The sequence below is a fragment of the Bombus terrestris genome, chromosome 1 (genome assembly GCF_910591885.1).
Source record: "Bombus terrestris chromosome 1, iyBomTerr1.2, whole genome shotgun sequence".
NCBI lineage: Eukaryota > Metazoa > Arthropoda > Insecta > Hymenoptera > Apidae > Bombus > Bombus terrestris.
In genome coordinates this window covers 3480887-3498679 of record NC_063269.1, presented here as the reverse complement: position 1 = coordinate 3498679, position 17793 = coordinate 3480887, and the positions used below count along the sequence as shown (strand labels likewise).

The 17793-nt window shown below is 43.2% G+C and overlaps 1 long non-coding RNA gene across 1 annotated transcript in view; it reads right to left on the bottom strand.

Moving 5' to 3' along the window:
- Positions 1–3305, bottom strand: part of LOC125384792 — a 32502-nt gene extending 29197 nt beyond the window's left edge. The window contains exons 1-2 of the long non-coding RNA XR_007223563.1: positions 2991–3305; positions 778–1252 (exon numbers count right to left, since the gene is read on the bottom strand). This is a non-coding gene — a long non-coding RNA (uncharacterized LOC125384792). The remainder of the gene's footprint in view (positions 1–777; positions 1253–2990) is intronic.
- Between the last annotated feature and the right edge of the window lie 14488 nt (positions 3306–17793).

Here is a 17793-nt window from a genome sequence, read left to right as displayed (position 1 = left end):
CCAAGGTGGCGAAAGGGACCGACTAATCAGTGCGCCCATTGTGCGAATCACGACTCATGGAAGTTATCGCTCTTTTGGTCTTGCGACTTGGATTTCACGCGATCGTCTCTAACAAGGTAAGAGCAGGATTGTTAACTGTGATTATAGAGTTTAGGGGATCGAGCAGAATTTTTGTGCTTTATACAATTTAAAGATTGTAATCTCTCGACATTCGACGAAACCAAAATCTATCGACGAAGACGGTAAATAGATATAATTAAACGAGAAATATTGCCTGTTACTTGGCCTGTTATCTGTTTCGCGACACCGAATCGTTTAAACGAATAACAATGAAGTAGAAAGTCGTAGAAAGTCGGAAGTAGGAAGTTTTCAATTTTTATACAGTAAGGAATATGGAAGATGTTGAACAAAACGAAAACATTTCGAGATCCTTCGAAGAATCGTCAGGATTTTTGGTTATCGAGAGAGCGGAGCGTGTGTCTGGATGCAATGGTGGCCATCCTTGGCGTCTCTTCTTCTTTTTCCATGCGTCTGCGCGGCGCGACAAAAGCAACAAATCTGCTCTTTGGCAAACAAAGAGGGGCTGAATATGAACCGTTGCACCACGTTCGCCCATAGACACATTGTTCCATGGTCGCGGCACAACAATCTAGAAATTGTACTTTCGCGACAAGGGAGAAAAGAGGAGGAGAAGAAAGAAAGGAAAAAGAAGCAAGAGTAAAAAAAAGGAAACATAGAACGGAAAATGTCAAAGAACGAGCGATGAAAATAGCTCACCTGAAAAAACGATGAAGAATATCTATTACGGGGCGCAGGATATACCAAGTGTAGGCGTAATTACTCTTTAAAGAGGCTGTCCACCGGCTGGAAAAGCGAGACCCCTCAAACCGTGACGTTTGTTATCCGAATGGCAACGACGACAGGGCGCAGGACAACGCGAACCACGACAATACTGTCGCAAATCCCACTCTCTTCTTTTCCACGCGTCTGTGCAGCGCGACAAAAGCAGCAGCCCCCTTCTTCACGGCCGCAAGTGTGCAGAGGAAAGTTAGTCTCTGTGTCTAGCCATCTGCCTCTCCGCCCTGCTGCAAATCGCTACTCGTCTACGTAACAATTTCGTCGTGATAAACGGTCCTTTATATGCCACGATATAAGCCACCACACCATTTCGCGATAATTTCTGCTACACTGTCGCGATTGGCGTCATATTTGGTTGGAGCAAGCCTCGTACGAAATATCATAGAAATTGATCCTGAAAAAGAATGGAAAAGTAGATGATAAATTCATTTATTTGTGAATTCGTTAATCGTAGGTACTTTACAAGATGGTGGGAATAATAAGAATTTCAATTGTCTGTCATAGCTGTCAATTAGGTACTAAAATATAAAGAATGGATTAAAGGCATGAAGTTGTGCTTTCAAATTTATACCCACGATACGTGTAACAATATGACTCGAATGAAATAACAGGCCTTGACAAAACACGAGTTGTTCGAGAGAGTTAATTACATTCCTGACGTTGCATTTGCCATTAAACGTTACAACGAAAAAATCCGATTTAAAATACCGTACCGTGTCATTGTACATTTATCAATTTATCAGTCATTGTACAATTAAGAATTGAAATTTCGAAAAAATGACCTTTCAGATCTGCCGTGGGTTTCTTCTGTATACGCGAGCCGATATTCCGCGATAAATTCGTTAACCCTCTTTGGAGAACGGTAAGCGGATTTCTGCCAATTTCTTTTCCCAGTGGACCAAAATTAGCCATCCCGTCCGGTGTGAATCCGGTTGCTCAGTCGAAGCGCGGGCAAACGAGAGATGCTCGTTTACGAACGTTTGCTCGTCTCGGTCGTGATTGCAGGAAAAAATTCGCGAAAAGGAAAATGTGTTTGCCCGTCCGTTTTGAGTGTGCTCGTAAAATCGTCGCACGACCGAATGCAATCAGGTTGGATTAAACGTTGATACTTTCTAGCTGCGTGCCACTTCTCCTCGTACCGCTCCCTCTATTTTTATTCCTCTCTTTCTGTCCCTTATTCTTCTCTCTACTCTTCCTTCTTGTTCGCTGCGGTAAATCTAACGCGGCGATCCGCGATCTGGGTCAACGGGGATCGCACGGTTTTACGGGTCGCCGACATTTAAACAGCGATTCGATTGCCAACGAGATTTTTGAATTGGATACCCGACGAAATTAGAATCTACCCGAACAACGTCGATACGCGTTCGCATGCTCGTTAAGATTGAAAGATCTCCAGATCCGCCTCCGGGAATTCATATTCTTTTTCGACGATACTCTGTCAGGGGTGAAGGCGAGTCCCTCGAACGCCTCGTTCTATTCCACGAATCAGTGAATCACGATGCAAACCAGCTGGAACTAATCGAACAGTAGGAACTTTGAATGTGTTAAGCGTGAAATTTGTTTGAAACGAAGTCGGAACGGGAATGGGTATTTTTTTAAATTTCGAACAGGATCGTGGAACATGTGGAACGACGGTGTGAAACATACGTGAAAGGTTAAAAGTATGGTACGATTATAGAACGAGTTAGTTGGATCAGAGAGAGAGAGAGAGAAGGAGAGAGAGGGAAAGAAAGAGAGAAAGAGCTATTAAAAATATTCGGTGACATATCGATTGTTCGACAAACTGTTGGCCGCCGTAAAATCGCGCTAAATTTGCAGCAAACGCTCGATCAACGTCACGAAAGAGGGTTTTATCTTGTCAAAGGGGGCGCGATTATGGTCATTTACAAAAAGGCTGTCGTCGGCAACGATGGAAACAGCGAAATCGCTTCTTTGTTTCGCCGACCTGGCCAGCAATTCTCCCCCTTTGTTTAATGCCTTTACGACGTTTCCCATCGAAATCAAACGTTCCCCGCGATCGAGAGTCGGATGATGCAAGATGAAAGACGATGGGGGTGGCTGGGAAGTCTGTCAGAAAAGGCGAGAGGGAGGGAGTTAAAGCAGGTATAGGTAATGTACCAAAATTGCTTTACCGCCGGTCCATTTACGGAGATGAAAAGCACTCTCTGCCAAGTACACCGGTGGCTCCAGCCAGGGTTCACGACAGCCCAGAAGCGTCGTATCCCGCCTCTGCCCTTCTGATGTTGGGTACTGCGACGTCCAACCCCTCTCAATTTCAGTTTGAAGCCAACCCTTTCACCAATTTGCCGACATTGCCCGGTAGAAGAACTTTTGGCATAGCATTGTCGTTGACGTCGATACTGTGTAACTTCTCTTCAATCAAGCTAATCACAAACAAATGTGATCCCTGTTACGCACTCCTTTTGCTGCCTGATTCCCTATTCGAAACGTCAACTTTTTAATACAATAAGTTCCAATTATTGATTTACGAATACAAGTCACGCATTTAATTCTTTCTCTTTTTAAACGAAACACGTGCGATTTTTAGTAAGTAAACGATCTTTAAACAAATAAAATATAGTTACTAGTAAGCGACTCACTGTGCTCATTTTTATCTTTAATATCCTTTTTCAATATGATAGAAACAGAAAATTATTCCCAAGAAATCGTCCCTTAACGTGCAATTTCGGCAGCAGCAATGCAAATTAGTTGTGTCGGATCCATAGCCTGATTCTTAAACAATGATTCCACTGGCGTTTAAATAATGATCGTCCGTCGAACGAACGGAGGGTGATCCGTGGGATCAGGTGCGCCAAAGAAAACTACCACCAGAAATGGATTGGAGCGAGTTTCGGAGGGCCTCGAGGTCGATTAGGGTGAAGCCAAACGGGAGATACGAGAGATTTCTCGAGGAGAAGCGACGGAGGCCATCGACGTCGATTTGCCGAACGTCGATTCTATTGCTCGGTCATTTTCCTCGATCTTCTTCTCGTTTGATGGCCGTCTACCACGTAGAAACAATAACGTCTGACTCTATTCATTAACGTCCCTCATGAAACTCGTCGGTGTCGTTGAACTGCATCAAATTTCTAATCGCTTGGAACGTCGATAAAACAAATTTGCGGAAGGAAATTTAAATTGTTTTCCAGAAACGTTTGCGCAAGATTACAACTGGAATAACACGGTTTACATTTCATCAAACGGCGTAACTCGTTTTGGAATTGCCAGCGTACAGGCTATGTAAAAGTTGGAACCGCGAAACGACCAGTAACTTTTGCTGTACGCGTGACCGCCTATAATTCACGGACTTTTAGGCGGGAAATGGTTGCAACTTCGGTCGGACGATTTGTAAATCGGGCACAACTCAGCGTCGAACTGCGTTTCCCGTTTGTCGGCACGAGAACGATCCCAAAAAGCGCTCCGCCGGACGAAGCCGTTGGACGTACCGCGAATAGCGCTGTTTCGTGCAAAAGATTTGTACATGTAACGCGCTTTTTTTGCTCTTTTTTTTAGAAATTAATGGAAACTGGAATTGACAGGTGTCCAATCGTTGTATTTTCATGGCGAACCGCTATACCGGTATCTTTATCGTTATCACAGGTGTTGCGTTTCAATTTTTCTTTTTATATTTTTTTCACGTTTTCCCTTCCTTTTTTCATTTTTTTCTACTTTTTTTTAGTTTTTTATTGAACGCATAAAACGGTAAAAAAACGAACGCATCGGTATCGATCGGCAGTCACCTTTCCTTTTTTTTTTTTTGGCCGATTCACTCGCGATTATTTATTGATGAGTGCTTTTAATTCGAGCAGAAACTGCATCCGCGCGTCGACGTAATCGAGGATCGATACGCAACACCGACAGTTTCCCATCTAAATTCCCGTGAGTCCTTGATCCTGTCGACGCTCGACAACAGTTTCGGAGCACCACTATAACTGATGGACTTTTTATTTAATTACGCGCCGCGCACGCATCTGTGTACTCCTTCTTGTTGGCTCGATGCCTGGAAAGTATCGGCGCCATGGGGATTCACCCTTACGTTGTTGCCGCCTAATCGGACGTGAGACAATCGACAACTAGCTGCTACGCTTCCTATCTTTTTTCCCTCACCCTCGTCTCGTATGTCGCGTTAAGATAACAGACAAGTATTAATTTGCTTTTATGAACTGTTAAAAAACACCTGCTTTTCACTTTATAGTAATCATTTTTCTTACTAAATTGCCCATTCTTTTTCAAGGGTTATGACTCGTATCGATGAATCCAAGTTTTTCAATTTTACGAAAAATATATTATAATATCGTTGAATTTCACGCAACGTTTGTTATAGTTTTGAATAAAAACGAGGAAAATAGATTTGAACGATACACACACCGCTGTTACATTGTTCACAAATGCAACTATGTAGTTGAAACAAGATCCTTCGGAACGTTTCGATCGGCAATTACCGCCCGAAACGTACGATGCGTTCATAAATGAACGAATAATTCGCGCGTCTCGGATCCTAGCCGGGGCAGAGGCCGAATGAAAGGATCGCTGTTATTCCGTGAAATTCAACGTCGCGTCGAATATACCGATAGCAACCGGCTGACCGCAGACCGTCGAATTTAATTTCATAAATGGCTACCGTTGATAACCAGAGCGGCAGTGTTTGGTAGTGAACGACTACATGCAAACAATCGTAACGAATTATTTGCTCGTATTCTTTCATTCAATCGAATCGCGATCGATGAGCCTTTCGCTTTTTACATTTGAAATATATAATTCACAGATAACATTAGAGACTGGAACAGGTATTATCGGAATGATTCTTGAAGAAACGTGGTTCGCTGAAATATTCCAACATTCGTAGGAAACTTTTATGAATACATCATACGTGTTATACGAAGCATTTTGAAATTTCATTGGCGATGTAAAGAGACAATCGAACTATCGCGATCATATCGATAACATTTGAAACAATTCTGTGAATTCACTGCGAATGAAATTTCAAACTGTTTTACACAACACTCACTATATATACACAAAAAATTTCGATGCCGATAATTTTCTTTAATTCGTCGAATTAAAAGCGGCCGAAGAAAGTATTTCAACATTTATCGACATCGAAATTTTTTGTGTATATATAGTGAATGTTGCGTTTTATTTTATAGTATTACAAAAATGTCTGTTCAAGGAGTTGGTGTCTATAAGTAATATTATACTTTCTGCTGAAAAGTCGAAAGATAGAAAAGCGTTCGCGTAACCAGTGTCACGTGATCGCGTGTACGGAAGTCAGAGCCGGGGCAGCTGATCACCGGCTATGAAATTTAATTTCATAAATGGCAATCGGAGGCACACGAATTCGTAGTCTGTTTGCTCGTACGCAGTGTGTACAAACACCGGTGGTAACGTAATACGTATTACCCGCGGCTATCCTGGTCCGCTCGTGTCCGTTTCGCGTACACCGATCGCGATTGCGGCCGATCGAAATCACGAGGCCGCGCGGGTTCGTCTTCTCCATCGGTCGATAATTACTTACGCCCGGCAATTAGGTAATGGACAAGAGGAGAGAAGGGGAAGGAGGAAGGGATGGGACGTGTAAAGAGACAGAGGATGAGAAAACGAGAGAAAGAGAAGGACAAAGGAAACACGACCGCGATCAATCGTCGTGTCAAACGAATCCATGGTAGGCGCGCGATCGCCGACGTGTCTGGCATTTTTATTCTCCGCGCCACGGATGGAAAAAGCCGCGGTCTCGGTTTTCCCCGACGACGCACGCAAACCTCATAAAACGAATAAAAGCGAGGCCCGTCCATGCGTGCTATCGAATGAACCGAATTCTTTTACGTTCCAGCGAACCCGGGGATCGTACTGACTAAGGCCGAACCAAGATTTCCACCCGGATACTGAAGAAAGGAGGGGAGTATACGGTGAACAACCACGGGAGCTTCTTTTATGCTCTGCAACTTTCTGGAAGAGAATTATGTAAAAGCGTTATCGTTTTATCCCGACGTTGCTCGATGGTAAGGTTATTAAAGTCCAAGGGACGAAGTACTGGATTGGAATCTAAGGAGATTCGACACGTGTGTATGACAAATGCGTGATTATAGAAGTCGTATCGACCGTTGAGGAGAAGTGAAAGCGGAAGTGGTTCTTTTTTGATGAGTCACGACTGAAATTGTACAACTGGTAACGAATTACCGAAAGGTAATTCCTCCGCTATGGGTGATTTGATAGAAGCCACATGGATGATGGATAGACGAAGGTGAAAGTTTACCGAATGTGGCGTTATTTCTTTTTCTTCTTTGTCGGAACCTCGAGGATATATAAAAAAAAATCTGACAAAATACCATGATCCGAAGTATGACGGACAGTTTCGACAAGCGATTAAAATTCGCGACGCGACGGTTCTATGGCTGACCGGTCATCGATCGACAAACGTCTCTCCTATCCCTGTACGGCTTCGCTCTGTGATTATTTGAATGAAGCAAAAATGGCTAGCAGCACGCGGGCGAGCAGCGTCAAAAAGGTGGCTGGTATAAATGAATAAAGCAATTTCTCGATTGACTGATGAAAAGCACTTCCATATAATGATACTGATGAAAATTGCCGCTTTCGTTTGACTTATGAAGCATTAAACTGAGTTTAGAAGCTTTTGCCTAGGTCGGCCGGCATCGAGCGGTTTTTCTAAAAATAAAACCGGTAAATAGGCTAGAGGCTCGTCCCTCGGAAAGAGTTTTCCCGGTAGCGTTTTCCTTTAATGAGACCATTCACCATTACCTCGGCCTTTCCTTTTTTCACTCCCTTCCTTCACCACCCGCCAGGTGGCAGTTTCAAGCGCAAAAACTAGCAGCTTTGTACGTGTCAATATTCCACGTCTGTTCATAAAAGACGACTCGTGTCTCGTCGCACCAAAGGTGGAGGAATAAAAACATTAAATCGGGCACAAGGGTAAAAGAGTAACGCGAACTAGCGGGGATCTATTAAAGGAGGATCAAGCTGCGGGAAATTGCGGGCTGAAAAGGTGGAGTGTCGTAGCTAAAATTATCGAGCCTCAACGATATCTATCTAATCGTTGATAGAAAAAAATATTCTCTTCCAATTACTCTTCCTCTTTTAGAAACAAACATAACGTAACGTAAGTAATAAAGTCACGCGATATCATTGTACAGCCACGTTGGCTGTCAATTAACATCAGATTTCTCCGTGTAAGAGAAACTTTTACGAGAGAGTGAAAGAACATGGAGGCGCGTCGAGGCCCTCACAAAGTAGAACGTAACCACGTACACGATTCGTGAACGTGCTCAAATATTTATCGTAGCCTGCACTGGAATCGAAACGACGTACGATCGGTTGTAAATCGACAATAAATGCGCGGCCAACACGAAGGTTTAACTATTAGATAACAGCGGCGCACGTTTCGAAGCAAACCGTCACCATCGACCAGCTTTCCTTGCTTCCTCTCTGGCAAATAAAATCCTGACGGTAACGTATTCGATCACGTATCAACCCTTCGTCTGGTCTATGATCTGGTCCAAGCGTATCCTTCTCTCAATGAAATCGTCCGATCGAAATCGTTTCATTGAAATCGTTCGTATATGATTTGCAGACGGCGCGAAATTTTTCGTGATCAACACGAGTAATTAAGGAACCGGCATGCAAAGAGGGACGAACGACGAGAGCAAGATTGGCTACAGGATGAAAAACGACGAAGGAGCACGGGCTACGCGTTCAGCTATAGCTTGGTGTTACAGGGACCACGAGTACGAATGGTAATTTCAATCTGTAAGGATTATCCGGATAACCGAGGTAATCGATATTTATATCGAAGTCAGAGGCGTGGGAGGCAACGGAGAAAGGATCTAGCGACTGAAGTGACGTTGGAGGAACGGGCTTAAGCCGCAGATATTGTGATTCCCGAACCTTTGCGGAAATACTTAAATGCCGGATACATTGTAACCTTCGTCCAGGTATTTCGTCGGTGGATTTTTTGAAATATCGATGCCTGTCGGCCGTTTACTCGTGGTCTACGAGATGAGCCTGTTGTATTATACGCGTATGAAAGGAACGATCGTTAAAATGCAGGAAAGAATTTCTGGATCGTTCGCTTTTCCCTGCTCTCGTTGTTAAATGGAACATCGAAAAATGTATTTCCGCGAAATATACGGCTGTCCAATTTACCATTCGTTTTCGCTCTGCCCGATAGACATTCTTATTTTGTTTGTATAGCTTATACTTCGCTGTTGTTTGCTTGGTTACGCGATATTTGCACAGAATCATGAACTCCAATTATATGCGGCAGAGGAAGAACGAAACACATGGCTGTACGTTAGGGTCACGGATGCCCGGGGGCTTGTTATTTCACTGAAAACCGTTGTATCTCAAGATCTTCGATGGAGAAGCCTGTAAGATTACCTCGTCGAAAATTTTGAAACAATATTTGTGAAACCGGCCTAACCTAATAGACAATAGCCAAACCAGCCTCTCGTACATACTCAGCCAACCTTTCAAATATTTCGGCAATATCGACGACTATTTAGTATACCGCGGCTTTATTCGCTTTGTCTCCAACTATCACCCTCTTCGTCCTTTCCATTAATTTTAAACCATCCACAAAAGAATCTCCTAAAATTCCCACACAAATGAATCGTCGGGAGAGAAGGAAAACGAAATTTCGCTTAAATCCCATCGAATCGACGCAGGATATCGATCTATCAAGGATCAGAGAAAACCGGGGTAAGGCGCTTCCGACGAAGAGAAAACAAAAGAGCTCGGTGACTTTATGGTCGTGGCGGTTTGAACGTAAAAATCTATCAACAGACCCTTCTCCTGAAGAACGACACGGGGAGATGAAGTGGCGGGCGTGGGTGGGTGAAAGGCAGCCGCGGGCGAGACAGCACAGCCACCCCTCCGCAACAAGCGGTATTGACGAAATTGATTGCGGAGGGTGTATAACCGAGCTTCGCTTCATGCGGGGTGGCGCTACCCGTGAGGCTGTCCGGGGGAAGAACGAAGAGAGGGTGAAGGGTCCCGCTCATCCTCCTGATACCCCCGTTACTCCCCCGCCGCTAAAACGCAAAAGGGTGAGAAAACATTGTTACTAGCAGTTACTCTTGCGCCGCTCCCTACCATCGAGCCCCTCGGCTCGTAACCCGCCGCCGATTCCACCCTCCTACAGACGGTCTTCCAGTGCCACGCACGTGTTACACAGCCCCCGGGGATGAGCGGCGGAATTGAACGGATGTAGGAATCAAGAAGAAGAGACGAGCAAGAAGGACGACTGGGAGCCTTAAGGGCAACGACTACGTCGCAAGTCACAGACGGATCGTTTCTTTTCTCACCTGCAACCCCCCTTCCCCCCTCGCGACATCTTTCTTTCCGAACTTTTCGGATCGTCAGAATCGAGTTGGAATACCTCCGGGTCATGAAACTCGACGCGGAGTATCGCAAGATCGAGGAACTCGAGACGCGGCGTTTACGAGTTGCGAGCTCCGCAGATCGGTACGATCGGTTGGATGTCACGAGACACGGATTGGGACAGCGAGAATATAACTTGAACGCTTAGACTATATTTCTAAGTATGTGTGATCCATGTTCGGAGAATTTGAGATCAATGAACTTGAGTCAAAGCATTCTAGCGTTAATTAGAGTTCGATATCAGAATGTTCCGATTCGGGTGTCATGTAATCATGGAATTTGAATCGTCAGGTGGTATTTCGGTTCCTCGACCTCGCTATCCTATTTTGGAACCGAGATAACCTCGATCTTGTTCGAACGATGTGATTAATATCGTGATTATTCCGAAGAGCTATAAAGACCAATAAGATTTCATAATCGTTTTATTTTTACTTTGAAATTAATCCACTTTCTGACAGATTGAAACAATGGCATGATAGATGTATATCTCATAATTTAAGAATCGAATATTGGTCTCTAATATTTAATAGAAATCCAGAACGTGAGGCGAATTTATTCGTTCGTTATTGTTTCCGCGGGTTATTCGATTTCCATCGAGAACCATTTACGGCCCCATCGTTCCGATAAACTCCGCGGCACGGCGCGTTTATCCCAAACAACGTCATCGTGCTCGATCGAATTAACGTACTGCATCATTAATGCGCAATAACTGAAAAATAAGGCCTGCACATACACACACACGAACGGGCCACATACTCTCAATTACCGTGAAATCACATTTTTCCGCTGTTTAATCGTCCGGATCGGTACAATTAGGTCGTGGATACCAGTGACCCATTAAATTTCCGATATACATAACAACGTTGGTGCAGAAAACTTTGCTTAATTTATTTCACCGCTGACCTATCGTCGAAAACTGACCTCATCCCTGTTCCTATTTGTGATACAACCAGTACAATTAAAAGCTCAATCGCTATCCTTTGGAAGAAACGTTATTAATGGATTTGCTCCATCGTCTTAAAACAATTTCTCTTATTTTTTATTTCATAGTATATCCTTATCATTGTTTAAAGAAATCTGATTGTTATTTTTGCTTTTCGAGTTTCTCACTACTGCTCACAAATATCCGGACACTTTGCTCGACTTGTCGTAATAATATTTGACAATTTGACCAAAGCGTGCAAGTTTTATCACTGCATTTTTAAACAATCGATTCAATCGGATTATAATATACCGTTACGCGTAGATTATGAAAAATAAAATTATTGTATTTTTATTTGACCGTAATCCATAATTCAAATGCATCTTATCAAAAATACACAAGCGTCCGGATACTTTTCGCAGTAATGTATATTGTATTTTCATCTTCACGAAGAGAAGAAAGAAACGTTAGACGGGGCCGAATTAAGGCACATCCTGCGAGAAAAATAAGGCGAAGATTGTCAGAGATTGCCTATAATCCTCGACCAACGGGCGAGGGCAAACGATTGACGTTATTTGTCAATGCACGGCAATTTCCGTCTCCTTCCCCTCGCTACGGATTCGCGCTACGGAATCATTATCGACGTAAACTTCTGCTTCCGAAGAGGATGAAGAAAAAGCAGACAAATTTGGTGGGTAATCTTTTTCTTCCAGTAGTCTATCTAACGTCACCAGAGGAAGCAAAGAACAGGGAAAAACGACAGAAGGGGGCAACTAATGAAAATTGCAGTAGGGAAAATTTGGCACGCCCAACGATCAGACGTCGACCTCTGCGAGTGCCTCCGCGGTAATATCACCGCCAATTAGCCAATTATCGTTATTTTCGGCTCGGTTGTGCAATTCGTTAGCCCGCAAACCGAACCACGCTTCGGGCAGCGAAAGATTATTTTAGAATTCAATGGTCGGCTCTTTATTAGGATTCTAATCCACCCTCTACACCATCCCTGTTGCTCGAGCAATTTTGCCAGAGAATTACCACGGATCGAGGGAATGAAAATGGGGGAAATGGTGCTAGGTAAAATGCCTTGTTCTACATTTGGAATTTGAAATATTTAATCCGGAAGGAGGAGGAACCGGATGGTTCGTAAAATATTGTCGTAACGACGCGACGACCAGGGCAGTTTGGAATGATGGGGCGCGTGTCTGTCTTACCGTGTAAATCCGTTCTGTCGTCTCGGTTTGTCTTGAAAGCACGGTAAAACTATCATCGTGGAATTCGGTTCACCGGTGGTACAAGAGATACAGCCGGTCGGCAAGACCAAAGCCTCGGTCATGGATATTGACATTTCATTAAACGAGATTCCTGAGAAACGTGTGTACGTACGTTCAATTTCCGGCTGCTTGCAAAGCGAAACTGGAACTTGTCAAAATGTATGTTGTATAGTTTGGAACGCCGTGCCTTTGTCTACCGGCGTTTGTTGAATACACCCTGTGCATCTTGCACGTGAACCCCCATGTAATTTTGATGAGGCGACGCGATTCTGGGTTTTCTTCTCGGCCCCTTTGAATCCCTCATCATCCGTTATTCCATTTTACCTAACCAACATTACTCGTCCCTTCGATTTCTTAAGTAGCGTCTTTATGTTTTTGCCTCGTTTTCTAGTAGCATTAGAACTCGATAATTAAGTTCACGTTTAAACTCTTTATCGAGACCACATAAATTGTACCAAATTCTTCAAATTAACAGCAGGCCGATATTAATGCACGACGAAAAATTGATTTCTCGTTTTGCAAGATAATTCCGAAAACTTTTACGAACGTCCGCGATCGGATGTCGAAGTCTAATCAAGCGCTAAACGAACATTTCATCGATCACTTTTTATTAAGCGCTTCACCGATCGCCAGCAAAGGTATTTTCGAAATCTGTTAAAAATGTGGAATCATACGTTCGATGCAAAACGAAATCCGAGACGAAACCAAATAATACTTTGTCGCGTTCTCTGGTGAATTTTCTCGTGGAAGATCAACGGTTATGAGTTCGGGAAATGGGCATCGCATTAAAGACGTGGCTTTCCTCTGATATTTATGGCTCGCGATCTATACGTCTGTCTGGAAGCGCGGACCGGCTGGATAACTTGCAGCCCCGATGTTCATGTTGAAAAATCTAGTGAATAAGTAGATGCTAAGCAGTTTCTCGAACTAACTTTAAATGGGGAGCGCCACGTGAAATATTTGTGTAGTACAACGAAATTTATGTTGGCGGACCACGGGATGCGGAGGGATGGCGGATCCTTAAGAAGTTTTATCAAAAGCGTTTTACATTACTTAAACGCTCTTCGGGCCGCTTGATTTCTGCCCCTCTATCGCGGAAAAGATTTCGACCCTAAGTTTCCGTTTTATGCTGCGAGTCTCGTTAAAAATTCGTTAAACACCGCTGTAGTCGATTTTACAGCGAACCTTTCAACAACATTCTTCTCGCATCTATCGCGCATTAAAGGACGCACCTGTTCTTCCAACGTTTCTATCGAAAGTAGACGAATCGTATTTTCATTTCTAAAAGGAATATCGAGCTTCGTTACAAGCTACTTTAGCTAACTATTGCGAAGAAAGAGAAAAACTCGTCGAGCAAGGAGAGTAACAATAACGCACAGGTTGTCTGTAACAAGACCAGTATAAGAAGTTTCGATGCTAAGTCAACGGTTTCGAGTCTTGAAAACGAAAAACCCTCGAGGAATCAAGGCTCCATCTTTCGATATCAGGTGTATACTTGTATTTGTTCAGTATTAAAACTTAAAACTCTAGAACGAGCCGGAGAGTCTCAAGCTTTGCAACTTTCTGTCCTCCTTTCGCTATTTACGCTACGCGTATTTCAACAGCTTTTGTGCGCCAACTTCGGCAACCTCATTGGGTTAGTCAAACATATTTATCACTTACCTTGTCTCGTCTACCGATCTCTATACGTCTCTCTGTACGACGTAAGCATGTACACGTTACTCTTTTGATTCATCGTTTCGTGGTTTACCATGATTCTCCTGATCGCACGTTCAAATCAGCATCCATCGTATCCTTCGCGATTCATTTTCAAGAACGTGTTTCTTTTTATCGAACAAAGTATAACAGGAATAGTCGTGTAATATGGGGTGCGTAGATTAAACGCTTGTAAGTTTACCCCTCATTACTGAAAATCCGCGTTTAATAATAAGCGGAAGTGAGTTGTGTATTTAATATAGACGGAAAATAAACTTTGATAAATAAGACAATATCTAAACTTGGGATAAAATTCCCAGGGAAGTTTTAAACAATTTCTATTAAACAAGCCACTTCGTCGAGGCGAGTGAAGTATACGCTCGGTGTTTCCCAAGCAAACCATCGTGATCGGGTATAATCCAGAGGAAAAACGAATCGCCGATAAATTATCTATATAACTTTCGATCACTATCCCATTACCGGTATAGCACTCGAGGAGCATCGAACGAAGCGGAAGAGAAGGTAGAAACCGGCGAAAGAGAGGACGATCTTTTCACGAGAAACGTCGGTTTCTTAGCGTGGACCGTTCGTCTTACGAGAAAGTCGTGCAAAAGAGGGAACGATTCGTCGAAAGAGGAGGGTCGTAAGCGTCGCGCGAAAAGAGAAAACTTTCTTTGGTGATCCCGACGAATCTCTCTTTTACCATCCCCCTTCTCTCGCTTGCTCTATCCCTTTTCTCCATGTTCCACGATAGAGTCCATAAATTTTAGCAATTTCTGGAGTGCTGCTGCCTGCTCTCCCTCCTCTCATCTCTTTTCTTTCTCTTTCGTTCTATTTCTCTCTCTCTCTCTCTCTCCCCTCTCTCTCTCTTCCTCTTCGTGGCAGCAGCGGCAGGAATAATAACGTGACGACAGAGCCCAATTGTCCCCTAATGCCGCGAAGTTTCTATTCAGAACATCTTTTTGTGCGTTACTACCGGCGGACGTGGGAGTGAAAGTCGTATCTCGCCACGCTGGCTGGAAGGGCAACCTTGCAATTCAGCCGAGCAACGTGGGAGGGTTGCCAACTCCGCTATATGATAATGGACCGACGATGCTGTGCCTACTCGATCTATAATACGACCCTGTATAGATGTATCTGCAGATTATATATACGATATTTAGAGGTTCTCCCTTTCCCAGTTTCTGATTTCTGCCCATTCCATCACGCGGAATGCGACTCAACCAACGGGATATAGACGGGAGAACGTACCGAGACGGGGCTAGCTAAATCAGCGAGGTAAACGCTATGGCCAATTACGCTTAGTAACATTCCCAATGAAATGTTCCGAGGAAAGTGAATTTCATTTACATTTTACGACGATACAAGATTCTGCTGCGAATACCGAGATCGATTTCACGCGCAGATTAATTTATTCGAAATTAATATTGCATCATCAATATTGTATAGTTTCCATGGTAAAATATTAATCCTCTAATTTATCCTCTAATTAATGAACGTTTCCTCTGTTGAAATCCGTGGAATACAAAAATTGAAATAATCCTATAGAATCCCGAATGTTGAACATTTTGATATTTAATTATATTTATAATAAAAGACTATAGGGGGGAGAAGATAATAAGCCACGGTATCTGTGTTTTACAAGGAAATAGTTTTAAAATCCAGTATACATCGTCCATTAAAATTGAAAAAGTCAGCAAAAATCTACTTATCGTATTTTCCTCCTGTGATTTTCGATTATAATTTCCACTGCTGTCACTTTCACGGTAAAACTGTCTTGATGAAATGTTAATGGAAAAACGTAGATAGGGGTGGTAATATCCTCCGCCGAAATCGTTGACAGGTTTCTGAAAGGTGGGACGAGACAGTCACCTGCCAGGACGCGGCGAGCCACGGCTATAGAAAAACCATGTCATGGCCGTGGCCAGAGAGGAAGTCACGTGGCGAGATAAACACACCCCAGGACCGGCGAACGGAGAACCACGTTACATTTCCGGTACGGCGACAATTCGACGCATCCTACGTACCAGCTTTTCATTGTTATGTATCTCGACAACCGCTCGGTCTGACCGATACGGGAAACATGAAACAGAGCGCCGCGGGGTGTCTGGCTCAAAAAGGAAGCCACTGAATGAAATCTCGGCAGAGGAGAAGACTGTGAAAGGGAAAGGAAAGTCCGTCGGAGTTCGTTGCTGTCAGTATTGCCCATTCCGATACGTTCAACTTTAATTTATCAATCATACCAAGTGGAATATTGGCCGGGTCGATAACTTGAAAATTATTTGGAAAATGATTTCGAAAATTATTTATTATATGAAATAAATAGTTTATTTATTAGTTGGTTGATTACACCCATTAGCGATGCTTTTGTGTATTACCTTCGCGATGATAAATAATTCTTACCGTTTATAATAGCTAAAATTATACCATAGTAAAATGAGGAATAGAATTTCTCTCTTCTCGAAATAAAATAATATTCTCGTGGACGATGACATCGTGCTCGGTTATAAACGAGATGAATATTTCGTAATTCTGCTTTATATTCGATCTTTCTTTTTTCGGAAATCTATTATACTTTGCTGAAACAGCGCGACGGTCAAGCCGATTAAAAATATTCAAAGTGACACTTGCCAACTGGGGCAAGAAATTGCACAGTAGCGTTCGCCCACACGAGAACTCGCTACGTTTCCGATAGAATGACGCGACGGTTTGACGCATCACTTTGCCGCAACGTTCCTGGATTTTTATTGTTGTGTATCCTTTCGGGGCCGATACGCGAAACACAAAACGAATCGCTGCGGGGTATCCGTGTCGGAAAGGAAGCCGGTGAACCAGATCCGTAGCAAAAGAGAGAAAGGAAAAGAAACGGATACATGGCGGCGAAAAAAAAGCAGGGAGTGGGAAACGAAGAATGCAAAGGGGAACTAATCGGAAATCGAAGCGGCGTTCGCATCCCTAACGAGTCTGCTTTTAATAACTCGCTCGAAAATCAACGAAAATTCGTCCGCCACGCGCGTTCCGCTCTTTACTTTAACAAACTCGCTGGTTCGCTTTTCCCGTTTCTATCTGCGCTTCTTTCTGATGCACAAATATAACACAGAACCATATACATATATAGTCATATCAGATGTAATCTTACGAGCATTCTGGCAAATTAAAAAACCCAAAGATCGACATGGAACATCGAATATCATATAAAGCTCACAGATGAAAAACACGATAAGTCCATTTCCCGTATTTTATAGAACAGCAATTCCGAAATTCGATACGTTGTCAACTAATTCTACGTGAAAACAATATCTGTATTTTATTTTGGCATTATTGCCTTTTTTAAGCATTTCATCTCAAAATACCTCTTTTAGCCGGCAAATGACATAAAAATCAAAACGTCGACGTCAATGACTTGTCGTATCGTTCCCGTATGATCTTCACGTACACTGTCAATCTATATAAACAAAGTTCCCTCGTTGGGGCACATTGATCGTCGAGTCTTATTGTCGCGCACCTTGATGAACCATGTACGCGTAGGAAGCGAGAACAAAGCTCCGCAGGCGGTCCAGGTTGAAGTGGAAGTCCTTTGAAGAACAAAACGAAGGACACCCTTGGAACGAGGGAAGCGGAGATTACAAGACAGAGAAATAGAAACAGGGAAGG